The sequence below is a fragment of the Chamaea fasciata genome, unplaced genomic scaffold (genome assembly GCF_029207755.1).
Source record: "Chamaea fasciata isolate MVZ Bird 193981 ecotype frontalis unplaced genomic scaffold, bChaFas1.0.hap1 SCAF_1, whole genome shotgun sequence".
NCBI classification, from domain to species: Eukaryota; Metazoa; Chordata; class Aves; order Passeriformes; family Sylviidae; genus Chamaea; species Chamaea fasciata.
In genome coordinates, this window is record NW_027094086.1 from 131,311,731 (window position 1) to 131,325,215 (window position 13,485).

Here is a 13,485-nt window from a genome sequence, read left to right on the forward strand (position 1 = left end):
GTACCAGGTAGAATTATGTCTAAAGATGCCTCCTCTCCTAAAGAACATCCAATTGCTGAGCAACACACGCTATTCTCAACTGATTTCTTTCAATTGTCATGAAAAACTCTTATGTTCTGTTCATCTATTATCACTCAATACTGAATTAATAAAGTTTGAAACTTTTAAGGAAGTATAATTTGAAAATTTTCCAGAAATGACAGATCCATATATCTTAGATATTTCACATACAGTGAAAGATACAAAACAGAGAAGAAACTTTAAAAGTTAAAGATTCTCCTTCAAGGATGCCTAATCAAAATCTAGACTATCTAAGACATTTAATTATTTTAAATATGGTGGGAATAGATAATGGAGACAGATCCTGTGAATTTCCCATATATTGCCAGTACTTTCCATTGTCTAAGGCCCAGGAACTTCAGTGTGAATGGAGATGTCATTTTACATACAAACATATCCTAAAATTATTGTATTTTTTTCACCAGTGGAGTTACCGTTATGAGCTTATAATGCTTTCAAATCTCGATAATGATGACCTGAGAGACATTATTATTACATCCCAGATCATGAATTTTACAATGCTACCAATCAAGTAATTGCTTTGCCGTATAGTTTCAGGATTTGAGAAAGGAGGAATGAACTGCATGATATGGCTAAATACAGCTAATTAAAAGACTAAAACGTGATAAAAAAAATCATTGAAAGCAATGAGGTTGAAGGCAGTTTTAATTGCTCATAAATTTTCTTTAAATAATATAGGAGGCAACAGTCATCTGGTCCAGGGAAAAAATATTTAAAAAAAAATTTAGATTTTAAGGTTATTTTAAGGCTATGATGAATTTAAATCTTCTGGGAATCAACTTTACTGGATCTGTAGATCCCTATATCTAGCTGATCTTGGGATTGACAGTCATATTGTTAAAAAGATTTCATGGCTTGTGTGATTCATAGCTGTCAGGAGAAAATTAAACATTACTTTTTTGAGTCACATAACAAAGAAAAAAATGGTTGAGTCTTCTTGTCAATAATTTCAGTCAGCGATACTGTTTATTTCCAATTTAAAAGGACAGAAACAAACTTGTGAAATTTGAAAGTTCAGCCTAAATAATACCCAAGCAAAGCCCCCAATTTCCTAGATGGGATTTCCTATAAAATTTATAATTCATAGCAAACTAGAGTGAGAATTAGAGGAATGAGTAAGCAAGAAAAAACCCAAACTGCTAAGCAGCAAAATTGTGTGGGTAACAGAGTCCACTGTTTTCCCTTAACAGGCTACAGCCTGAATCCTCAGTGACCTGAAAACAGACACCAGCCTGGCTCTATTGTCAAGTCTTAGCTACGCTTGTCCTCTGTGGCCGGGGAAAAGAGAAGGCAAGTAATCAGTTGTTCTTCAGTGACTATGTGCACTGGGGTGCCTTTGGATGTATGTTCAATGCAGAGCCCATCAAAGAGCGCCTAGTGACTCTTCAATTAAAAATGTTCTTAGACCTTGCTCTTCTCTTTTTCAATTCTGTCAGCTCCATGGGTAGACGACTGTCAGCACTTTTTTCAGATTTAATGATCATTAAAGGTAAAAAAAGACTGAGGGGATAGTGGCTGGGGAGAAAAAAGCCCAAAACCTTGAAGTTTGACATATTTCTTATTTTACTTGATTAATTTTGTGCCAATGTGAATGAGATTTTTAATGAAAATTAGCAGGATGTTTTTAACTTTGCTGGGCTTATTTTCTGTTGCTGGATAATTTGGAATGCCTGTTTTGAATTTCATGTGAAAGTCACAGAACTACACATTAATCAGGCATCTAGATGAATAGGGATAAGTACATTAATCTGTTCTGGATAAATCTTGAATGGTGTGATTGGGAAATACAATATTAAAAAAAAGTTTTATCCAGTTTAGGTAATACATCTTGATGATTGTGAGCCCACAATAGTGAAGAAAGTTGAAGGAATCTGTACCAGGAATCTGCTCTGTAAACCAAGTACATATAGATGGTTAAATGAACAGTTGCCCTTCTGCATCAGTGGAGTGTCACAGGATTTAGGCCCCTTGCTTTGACTTGAAAATAAGAGTATACATATACTCTTATTTTCAAGTCAAAGCAAGGGGCCTAAATCCTGTGCATTGGCATGCATTTTTGGCTTACACCTGAGACATTAATTTCAGACATTAGTTATAATCCTTATGTCCCTGTGTTGTAGTTTTAAACAGTATCATATATAAGCACAGCAAGTAGTTAACCCCCTTTGTATTTGTATGTATGATATAAATATACATATAAATATATATATATATATACATTTTAACGTACTGAAAAACTCTCTCTCTGGTTCCTGTTTGCTGTCCTCTCTGCATGCTCGTTTATCTCAGGGCAAAAATGAGCACCACATGGATGCAAAGCAGGATAGACCTTTGCACCAGGGTGAGGAAAACAAAGAATGTCTGAACTTAATGGTTCTTAACTCTAATCTTTTTTCAAGGTGTGAATTTATTGTTTTGTTTTTGAGAGGGATAGTAGAAGATGCAATTAGACACAGAGTTTAACATTTTCACTGTGGTACTTTATTCACTTTCAGAGTCACTGACTAGTTTCCTCCTTTCAGCTGGGAACATCCAACTTGTATTTCAAATAAATCTTTCATCTTTTTTACTCCAGTCCATTCTGTCTGGATAATCTTACATCCTTTGTTTATAGGTATAGTGAGCAGTAAATAAAGACAACATGCTGTGATTTTGTACTATAAACAAGAAACAAAAAATGAAGGAGAAAAGCACAGGGTGGATAGGTCCATGACTTTTTTTAAACTTATTTTAGATTTGTAAGGGGAAAAATATCCAGACAAAAACAAATTTTATGGAAGCAGCGTGTTCACAGATAGCAGAATTTATGCAATGAAAGTTCAGAAATTTATAATAAATAGTTTGTTCTGAGTTTTCAGCCCTCTTCCTTCCCATGGAAGAAACCTGGATACTTCTTATTTATAGACTTTAAAAAAGAATATAAATCTCTGAAAAACGGAATTGTGAAAGAAGGGGGTGGAAAACCAGTCCCAAAAATGTATTCTTGAACACAAAAAAAAAAAAGTTAAAAATGAGTTTGTAATTTACTGCAGCTCAGAGGCAGCAATAACTAATACACTGGAAATTTACCCATTTTATGCATCTATTTTGCCTGCTTTACTGCTCTGCTGTTCATAAAAAGAGCATTTTTTTCAGCAACTGTCATGTCACTTGGCATTTATGTGATCTCTGAGCTATGTGGGAAAATGCACTTTTTTTTCCAGTTTCAATTTTTATTGAAAAAGTTATTTATTTTACAAATTGGTATCAACGTGATTTGTTCTCCTGTCTAACTAGTTTTACTGTTGTACTTTTATTATGTTCATTCTTATCACTTGGGAATCAGAACCATAAATCATTTGGTTTTGTTTTTCACGTCCTGGGTCCTACTATTGGAATTGCATTCTGTCCTCTGCGTGTTGCTGTCTTAATTTCTCCTCCTCTTCTCCCATTACAGACTGGAAGATTAGAAGCTATATTGTTTAATTCTTATACATTTTCTTTTTCTTATGCTGCTCTTATGAGGTGCTTTGGATTGTCCAGTGTGTTTTGCTCTCAGCTGTGTGTTTTGACAATTCATTCTGATGTTTCTCTTTGTTGTTATGACCTCTCTCCCCTGTGTGCTGCAGAGCTCCACTCCAGTGTCAGAGCTGCCTCGTGGCTGGTGCTGCTCACCTCTGCCTTGGGAACCTCACCTGTCTGGTACAACTTCCAGCATCAACTGTGCTATGAGAGGCAACAGATGCATAAAAGAACTAGACAGGGGAAATGCAAGGTAATCATCTTCATGATGAAGTGTTCCCTGAGCTAAGGTTCCTGATGGCTGTTCTGGCTGTTGCAGAGGTGTGCTATGGCGCCTTATCACTCCTTAGAAATAGCAGGTTCAGATGTTCCTCAGCAATCACCTAGAGGGAGTGAAGATCATTAGAAAATCTCCTGAGGGCCTCACTGCAGTTTCCAGGAGATGTTTTGTTCCTAGTTCCACCTCCAAATATGTCACTAGAAAGAGAGCTAGAAGATTAATTAACTACACCAAACATTTAGAATTTAAAAGGAGAATCAATTGAAAAGCAGCTAAAGAGATAGTTTGAACATACTCAGTTGCAGTTTTCTTTTAGCCAACCTGACTTTCTACCAAAAAGCTGCCCCTGTATTTACTCAACTATTACATGAACCTGCAGGTCAACTAATTTCTCTGCTCTTTTGTTGTTGCTGTCAGATTAAGTGGCCATGCTTCTTTAAGAAGATCGGCATAAAATGGAGGCTGTTTATTTCTAATCGCAAGCTTTACATGTGACAAGGCCATATTACTTCTTCTTGGTGTAAACCTGATCACAGAATAAGTGTCTGCTCAATGGCTATTGATGGGGAAATCTCATCTGTTGCCTTGGCAGTTTCCGTATATTTAGAAGCTGAGAACCCAGATGTGAGTTCGCATTGTGCTTGTTTATGACTAACACAATCTGCAGGGCCACTCAGTCCTGTAAAATATTCAAGGCTTTTCCCTTGCTTGAGATAATTTAGCTGCAGTGTCTTTTCTGAGCTCCACATTTTGTCCTGACACAGTGTAGAATTTATAGGAAAGGTATAAAGGTAGAATGAAACCTAATTTTGAGGAAATGAGTCAGAATTGCTATCTTCTGAGCATCAATTGTGAGACAAAGAGGGTAGGCTGCCTCACTCAGGAGAGCCCACCTGTGCACCAAGTATTTTTACAACTGAATTTCTATTCTCATGGAAAAGCCTTTTGTATTCACTTGTACTGTGTCAGATGTCTGCAAGCCAAACAACAACTGCATTACTCCTGTGCTACAAGGACAATCTGGTTGCTGGCCCATAAAATAGTAATGGGAGAGCTATAAAATGCTCCAACAGATCTGCTCATCTGAGATCTGCTTATTTCATGAAATCTGTGCTTCTATTTACATGCAGCACACCCTCTGATCCTGAAGGAGATCCCAAGCATAGGTATGATCCACAGATAATCAGTCATGTTTGCTTTACAGGGGGTGTAATTTTCGGGGCATCTGCTCTCAGACATACCACTGCAAACAGTGCTGCCAATTATTAGTTCTCCTTTGCCTTAAAATTCTGAGGGAAAACCAGAGTGCTGCTGACAGAGATATAAAATGCAGACTCTGCGAGCTAGCTCTGAACATTGCTTTATTAAGCTTGGTATTCTGCATCCAGCAGTAGCTAATGCGTCATGCTTCAGAGGAAAGGCAAACCCCACAATTTGTGCAAAGCCATAAAATAGAAGTATTCCTTGCTGAGCCTGCAGCCATCAGCTTATTCCCTGAAGCATAAGATTTGATTATATGTTTGTTTCTTGGGGAGAAGAGCTGTGAGTATTTAAGCTTTTCAGACTGGAGATCATGCATTAGATTAACCTGGAGGACTCTGAGGCCCATGTAGAACAGATTGTGGAATTCCCTTGGCAGAAATGAGCAAAGCAGCCATTACTAACATGCTGTCATACTGTTAACTGGAGCCGAATGACAAATCCATAGGAAATTTTGCTTCTATTTCTGCTCTTGAGCTATCAGTGAGAAGCTTGTGATTTCTTTTGGGTGTAAGTACCAACCTTATTTCCCACATAGTTTCTAAGTTTGTGTTGTGTTTGCAAACATTATAATCTTATATGAGTAGTAGCTGGGAATGAAGAGCTGGATCATAGCTCTTTGCATCTCTAACTGTGGACTGCCTGCGAGGTCTGGGAAGCAACAGTTTTGGCTCTGCTCATTCTTTTCTGCCCATCTCCAGATAAACTTCGTTGTTTTCCATTCTAGGTAGAATGACAGTACTTTCATTTTGATTAGGCTTATTATTATTATTATTATTGTTTTATTTAAAATTGTTTTTGTCTGTTTGTTTGTTCTGGAACTATTTAATATTTGTCAAGGAAGCCAATGCAGACAGTACTTATGGCTCCAGTCACACATAGTTTGGGGCTAGCCTGAGTTTTGTGAGGAAGATTCATCTAGAGTAGGCACGTGGAAAAAAATAGAAAAATGTTTTGATTTGAACTGTTATCCCGTGGCTTGTGAGCAACCTCAAAAAGGTGAAAGAATTTGCAAGGAGATTTGAAATTGCAGCAGAGATGAATTCAGATCCTGCCAGGCTCAGGAGCAGGAAAAGCAGAGAGGCCTTTAAAAATGCTTCCTCCCCTACCCTTTCCTCCTGGCCTGAAGTATTAACAGGCTACTATATGGTGCATGTTCTTTGGATCCTGCAGTATCCAACTGGACTTGTGGAATATCCATGAGTTACACTTAATCCAGCCCAGACTCACAATGTGCTACTCTGCTCCCTGTGAAACCCCTGGCAGTGCATCAGAGAACAAAAAGTGGCATTAACCCGGTTAACTAATGCAAAGCTTTGCTATAAGCAAAGCTTTTTTCCTACCTGCTCCAGTTTTGGATAGAAAATGCCTTTTTATCTTCATATAATTATTTGTCTTTTGAAAGGCAGGAGGTGCAGTATTTTTTTCAAAAGTGGTAAAGTTCTTTTAGCTTCGAGTGGGAGCTAAGGGCAGTGAAGGGTTCCTGACACCTCCCAGCAGAAGATTTCATAACCCCTACACTGCTCCCCCTGTTTTGGCAATAGCAGCTTTATGATTGAAGACTAAACAACTGGCAGCACCTGTGGATACTTGCATGTGAGTTAAGTCCCAGCTCTGCCAATACAGAGTATCTGTGTTGTCTTATGGATGTAGTTTAGGCTTCATTTTGTCCTACATCACGAATTTTGAGACTATGAGTACCACCCATTCTTTGTCTTGGAAGCAGAATCCAGCATTGTCCCTAAACCACCTGGACCCTATGGTTTTCTCCTAGCTGCACGGGTGGGTTGCTGGCTACATGGGACTGAGGTGTTGGGGTAGGATTGAGGAACACCTAGGTCTAGAGGCGTGGTCTCAGGGATCTTCTTATGGCAATAGTAGATGGATCTGCCCTGTCGCCTGAGATTGATGATCCTTCATGGGCCATTTCACATTTCTCTGATGGTTACTGGATTGTTGGTAGACTCTGTCACAGTCACCTGACCCCCTCTGCTCACCTCACTCAGGTATACTGCTCTGATCAGAGAACTCATATCCGTAGGATGTCGATTATGGATTACTCCTCTAGTCTGGACCTGTAATAGCCCTAAACAACTTAGAAAGAAACCAATTTTTCAGTCTCACTTGAAAAATACAATCAATATTTCTGATTTCAAGGGTATTGCACACAGAGAAAATAGTAAGTGAAAAGTATTATTTCCAAGTTATAAATCATGATATTTCCTATCTTCCATTTACTCCGGTTTTTTGGCATCACATGACTGGCTTGTTCATCAATCAGTTTATTTTCTTGCAAACAATAAAAGACCTTATAAATGTATTGATCTGGATCAGAGATCACATACAAAATTTAGCTTAAAAAACTATTCTGTAAAAGGTAATTTTTTCCTCTTTGGAGCATGCATGAAATTTACTATCAAAAGTATTCATGAAAAGTCAAATTGTGGCAAAATAGTAAATTTTTTACAGGTCCTTTCTGCTATGCAGAGGCATGTAATTTTCTATTTCATAAGAGCTAAACTTTAGGTTCTGGTGCTAAGCGTGAACTTTAGTTATAAAGTGCAGAGTAGTTCCTTCATGTCTATTTTCAAGCATTTGAATTTAGTTGTTTGGTTTTAGACATCTTACCCTCCAAGTTTATGTCTTTTAGGAGTAAAGATTAAAATGTATTCATGTAGAAACATTTTGATGTTAACATAAAACATGATTGAGACCAAAAACCAGCCTGCCATTGCACTGCAGCACTAGCAGTCCAAATACCTCAGGAGACAGAAAGAAAAGGGCTGAGTAACCTTACTGAGAGGTGATGCTGTCCTTGCTACTCTCCTGAAGTTATTAAAAATTGCTTAATTTCCAAGATTTTAGTGGTTTTTAGCAATAATATGAACAGCACTGTCACAAAACATTTTCAGTCCACCAACACAATGGAATTCAACTTCTGAGTGTGGAAGATTTTCATTTCCTTGGACCCCGGATGGGAGCCAGGTGGTGGTCTCATCCTGGCTGACATTTTCCTACCACTGTTCTGCAATAAGATTGCTTACCATCTTGCAATATAAATAGCAAACACTGGTCAATATTTCCCAGTGCTGCTGAATCTCCTAAACTTTATATAAGGTTATAAGAACAACAGAGTATCAGATCCTAGATCACTGTTTTGGTCTCCTCATCTTCCACTTCTGCCACTCAGGAAAATGCACCTTAGACACTCAACTGAGACTGCATTTTCAAGGTGTCTTTTAAAACCTTTTTTTTTTTTTTTTTTTTTTTTAACTTGAAGGTTTTAAGCCTTAATTCCTCTCCTGCTTGTTCATTGATGGAGCTGTTCTCTCTTTACTCACACTGTGATCTGTCCCAAATTCAAGCTAACAAATCAAGTCAGAAATTTGACAGAAATGACATGGATGGATTTTTCAAAAGCAGTTTTTTTGGAATTCAGATGCCCTTCACATAAGATTGTTTGGCACTGCATTTCTTGAAATGATTGTATTGTTTCCATCTGAAATGAAAAACAATCAGTGATAGTATTGCCATAACTTCCTCTTTCCATGGTTTTTATGTTTTATAAAGCATTTAAGATAAAATGTGTATTGAATATATAAAACATTAAATATAGGAGAATATAACCTTAAGAGCTTTACTTTACTGCTAGTAAACAATTTCTAATATGCAATGCAAACTCTTATTTTCACAATGTTTTTTTTTTCTAATGGGATACCAGGCAACCAGAGACTAACACTGAGCCTTACAGTCAGTATACCTATTAACCACTTAGTAATACAATGCATTGGGGTGTTTCATACATTAATTTCTTCATTGATAAAAATAATATTTGGGGTAAAGGATCTCTGCTCACAGGAAGCCAGTTGCATTTGCATGAATTTGGAGAGATCTGATGGAGAATCAAACTCAGCCCTTCTGTGTGCATCTGCATTGGCAGTTTAAGGTATAGTGCAGGTAATTTTTTCAGTGTTAATCATTCTATATTTTGCCCTTGATGTACTATAGATGAAAATTTTGTGCCCCCCTGTTATGCAGAAACTGAATTCTTTCTCTGACCTGGACTTAGGAACAGAAAATTTCTGGCATGAAATTTTTCAGACAAAAAGATTACTTTTCCTATTTAGTTACAGTCGTGTCACTTCTCAAATTAAGTTCACAGTGGCAGAATATCTGAAAGGGAGATACTGCTGGCAGGAACATTTAAATTCAGTATTACCACCAAAGAACTTAATCCTGGAAAACTATATTCTCTCAAGTAGTCATTCACCTCATTTTTTTTTTGTGTTTTCCATCATAATTGCTAAAATTTAAATGGAGAATACACTTCTTACTGTCAAAGCTGATTTCTCTCTCCAAGGACCCAGCTCCTTTTTGTGCATTACTGTGCTTTAGCACATAAACATGAATCATCAAAAACTTACTTTAATTTGTTGACTTGTAAGCATTTTCAGAAGCTGCAATATTAGTGCACAGATGTCTCTGACCTGAGTAGCTGGTCACTAGCTGGGATCTTGCCAGCTTGTTGTCCTTGAGAATGTGGTAACACAAGCTGGGTGTTTTCCTTGGTGCTATTGATTTTACAGTGCACAAAAGGGTAAGCCTAGCTGCTCCTAATAGTACCTAAGGGTGCCAAACACTCTATAGCTTTATCAAGATCTGAGATTGCCTGCAGATGAGAGCCAAGGTTGAAAGCAGCCTTCAGAGCTTTCCCATGCAGAAACCCACTGGGGTCTGGGCAGGAAGAGGGTCTGCCTGGACATGCAAACAACAGAGAGCTGTCTTCTCATCCCCAGACTTGGAAAATAGCCTCACCTGGTCCCTGGTGTCTCTAGCAAAAAAACCCTGTACAGAAAAGGACTGATAATTAAAACTACATTAGGTATTAAATTTCTTGGTTTCAGATGAGCAAAAGTTAAGATTAATTGCTATAATTCTTGGGTTTGAATTAATGTGCCTTAGGAGAAAATTAAATATGACAGGATTTGGAACACTTCATAACAGGCAACTAATAAGCCAAGTCTGTTTTTTTTCCTAACCATACATACTTGCAGGAGAACCTTACTTCTCCACTTACTACTTGTTGACACTGACATCTATGAACCAGATACCTATTTGAGTAATATGTTACAGGGTCAAATTTGGAAATTAAATCCTTTAGGAACAGGTATGGCATATATTCACTTCCTACTGCTATAAAGGATTGTACTGCATACTTATGGCTAAGCATATGCTCAAGAATTTTCCTGAATGGGCACATATACAGAACCACACTTACAAAATTTGCTGATTTAGAGTTCACACATAAAAAGAATTATGTCATGTTAATGTCATATTATTATCATGGTACCTTATAAATTTATCTTGATTTATTACAGTGAAAAGGATTCTGAGCAGAGCTAACAAGAACAATCACATTACAGTTGATTCCAACGAAGTGTGTAAAAAGCAGTCTTGATCCTCTTCTGTGCCTGTGTTAAATATTGCATTTTAAATAGAATCAAACCGTCAGCATCATGCACAGTGGATTTAGTGATCAGAGCACATGCTTCATGTTGACCACCAATTCTCCTTTCAAAAACCTGACTTTTTTTGTTTTGAGGCAATCTTGACCTTTCCTGGTTCTCTTCATGGAGTACCTGTACCATTCAACAATGCTGACTCATGAATTCCTTCTAGATCTTCCACCATTTACTCTATTTTCCTGTCGGAGTTTCTAGTCAAGAAACAAAATTCATGATCTCCTTAGTACCAAATGAATACAAGGTAGTGTTAATTCTCACTTAGGAACATTTTACACTTTACAGTTTTTCAAAATGTCTGGAGAAATTCTAGAACAATGACTAAGCAGGGTTGTGTTTTTCCTGGTAGGAATAAATTACAGAAACATTTTCCTTAATGCATATTGATGTATTAAATGTTTTGTAAAATAGATCACCTGCAGAAATGAGGGGATGAATAATATTAATACCTAGATGAGTCATATACAAGAAATAGAACAGAACTTAATTTTGCCCAAGTAAATATTGCCACTACTTTCTTTTATAGTAATAAGTAGTTAAGCCTATTAGGCCAACCTCCAAAACTCTTTCCACAAATGCAGTGTTGACAGTTCTTGTGACTCATGCTATTTATTATTCTCTCTAGGCAGCTTCCAGGTCTCTCTACCTCATGTATATAGAGTCTGATTCAAAAGCCTGAAAGACAGAAGCAAGGGGAAAAGGCCTAGGGAGTCAGTAGAGTGTCTGGGAATCAACCCTAGAAAGACAAAAGTAAAAACTTATTTTCAAGTACTGCCATCTTGTTACATTTAAGTTTTTTTGTGTTTTATAGTGAGGTGCAGTAGAACAGCCGAAAGGTGAAATACAAAGATCCATGTGAGTTACAGAACACCAGTGTATATGCCTTGGGTCTGAAGTAGATATGGTGAGATCTACTAGATGTAGCAAGGCTTAGGGTAGCCAGTTTTGCATGCTTGTCTTGATTCTTGTGAGTTTTACCTTTTTTCACTGGCCTCTAGTCAGCTTAGAAATTGAGAACTTTCTTTCAATAAACAGTTCATTTAACATTCTAATAAATGAAATAAATGACAAGAATTTCAAGTTTGTATTAGAAATCATACCATAAAATTTCAGATCACCTTTAATCCTACGCTCGATCCAGTAAATTTCCTTATTATATCTGACTGGTTGTTTTAAATGTTTTGATCAAGTGATAAAATAAATATTATTGATTTCAAAGCAACATCACACTTTAGAAAAAAAAAATCTCAGTAGCATTATAACTACAAATTCTTTACTAACTGAACTGCCAGGATTGAATTCTCAGATGTAAGGAGAATGAATGTGAATTTATTAGCCTACAGTTTCAGCCAGGATAACCCAATCATAATAAGGGCAAGACTTTTGTTACATTACAGGAAATCTGTGTGCTTGAAGAGCAGAAACCTGACTAATAGCAGGAAGTTTCATTTGTGCCATGCACAGGTAGTATACTCATGACAATGCAGTGTGAACAGAGAACAATGTTAGGCATCATAAACAACTGTTTCTTCGAACAGTTATTTCAAAAAGCTAAAACAGCAAAGCTACTTACTTTTGATAAAGTCCTGAACAACAGGTAGAACAAAATTCAAGGCATAATCACAATGAAAGTTTCTTCAATATTAGTATAAAAATACACTAAAATTCAACAGCATTACTGGAAGAGAAATAAAAGTATATAGTTTGATTAAAAGGGCCTGAAAAAGAGTGTGGAAAAGCATAAAATTCTTGTAGGTGGAATGGAAATTTCAGATATAACAGTGGAAGTGTTGTTTACTTATCAAATATGTATTACTTATCAAAAGGAAAGATTCTGAAAGAGCCATACAAAATCAAAATGATGAATAAAATTCTAACATCATTAACCACAGAGGCTGTTAGAATTAAAAGTCACGCTTCAGAAATAAATGGAAGACTTGTTCAAATGAGAAAATTTGAAAGGAGTATAAATACTCTCTAGTTGAACATAAGGCCATAATAGGGGAGGAAAAAAAAATATTTTGATGTAGAACTTGCTTAAAACTGTAACAACAAATGCAGGAATTTTTCCAGTTTTTGCACAGCCTATTTTATGAGGTAGATTTATGTTCACAAGCACTTTGTAGGAACAACCTAAATTTCATGCTGAACTTCCTGTTATGCAGGACTTAAGCAATATGATCGTTTGGCACTAGCTTAACTATAAAATGATAACAATTAAAAATAGCAGATAGCTAACTACACAATAAAATATTGTAAAATCGAACTTGAAACGTAACATGCATTTGAATAATTTATGGTAGTGAACACTGAATTGCATCACTTGATCTTCATACCACAGCACTTATCATTTTCGTTTCTTGAATGAAAAGTTGGTTTTGCAACTCTGAAATACATAAGACTCCAGCAAGGGCTGGAAAGAAGCTGTTGCTTCTCAAGAGGGAGCAAAGAAAGATTTTTTGTGAGTTGAATTGCCTGGATATTTGAATCTGGATTTTACAAATGTTTTTCCCTGCTGTTGTGTCCAAAGAAAGAATCAAAAGGATTTGTCATGTTGGCCACAGATTTCTTTTTAATAATTAACTTATGTATCTTGTACTTCATGGGTGTGGTTTTATGCATCCTGTTTTAAGTGCTATAGGAATTTAGTGGCCTGGTTTGGAGTTACGGATTTTATGAGGTAGTGACAGTCAAAGCTCATATTGGATAAAAAAGTCTTTCTGCAGTTCTCAGGTTTCAAGAATGACCTAATGGAAGAAATACAGCAAAGCATGTATGCAGCAGATGTTGCACATAGCATCTTACCTAGGAGGAAAAACTGCCTTTTCTACCCAGAGATGT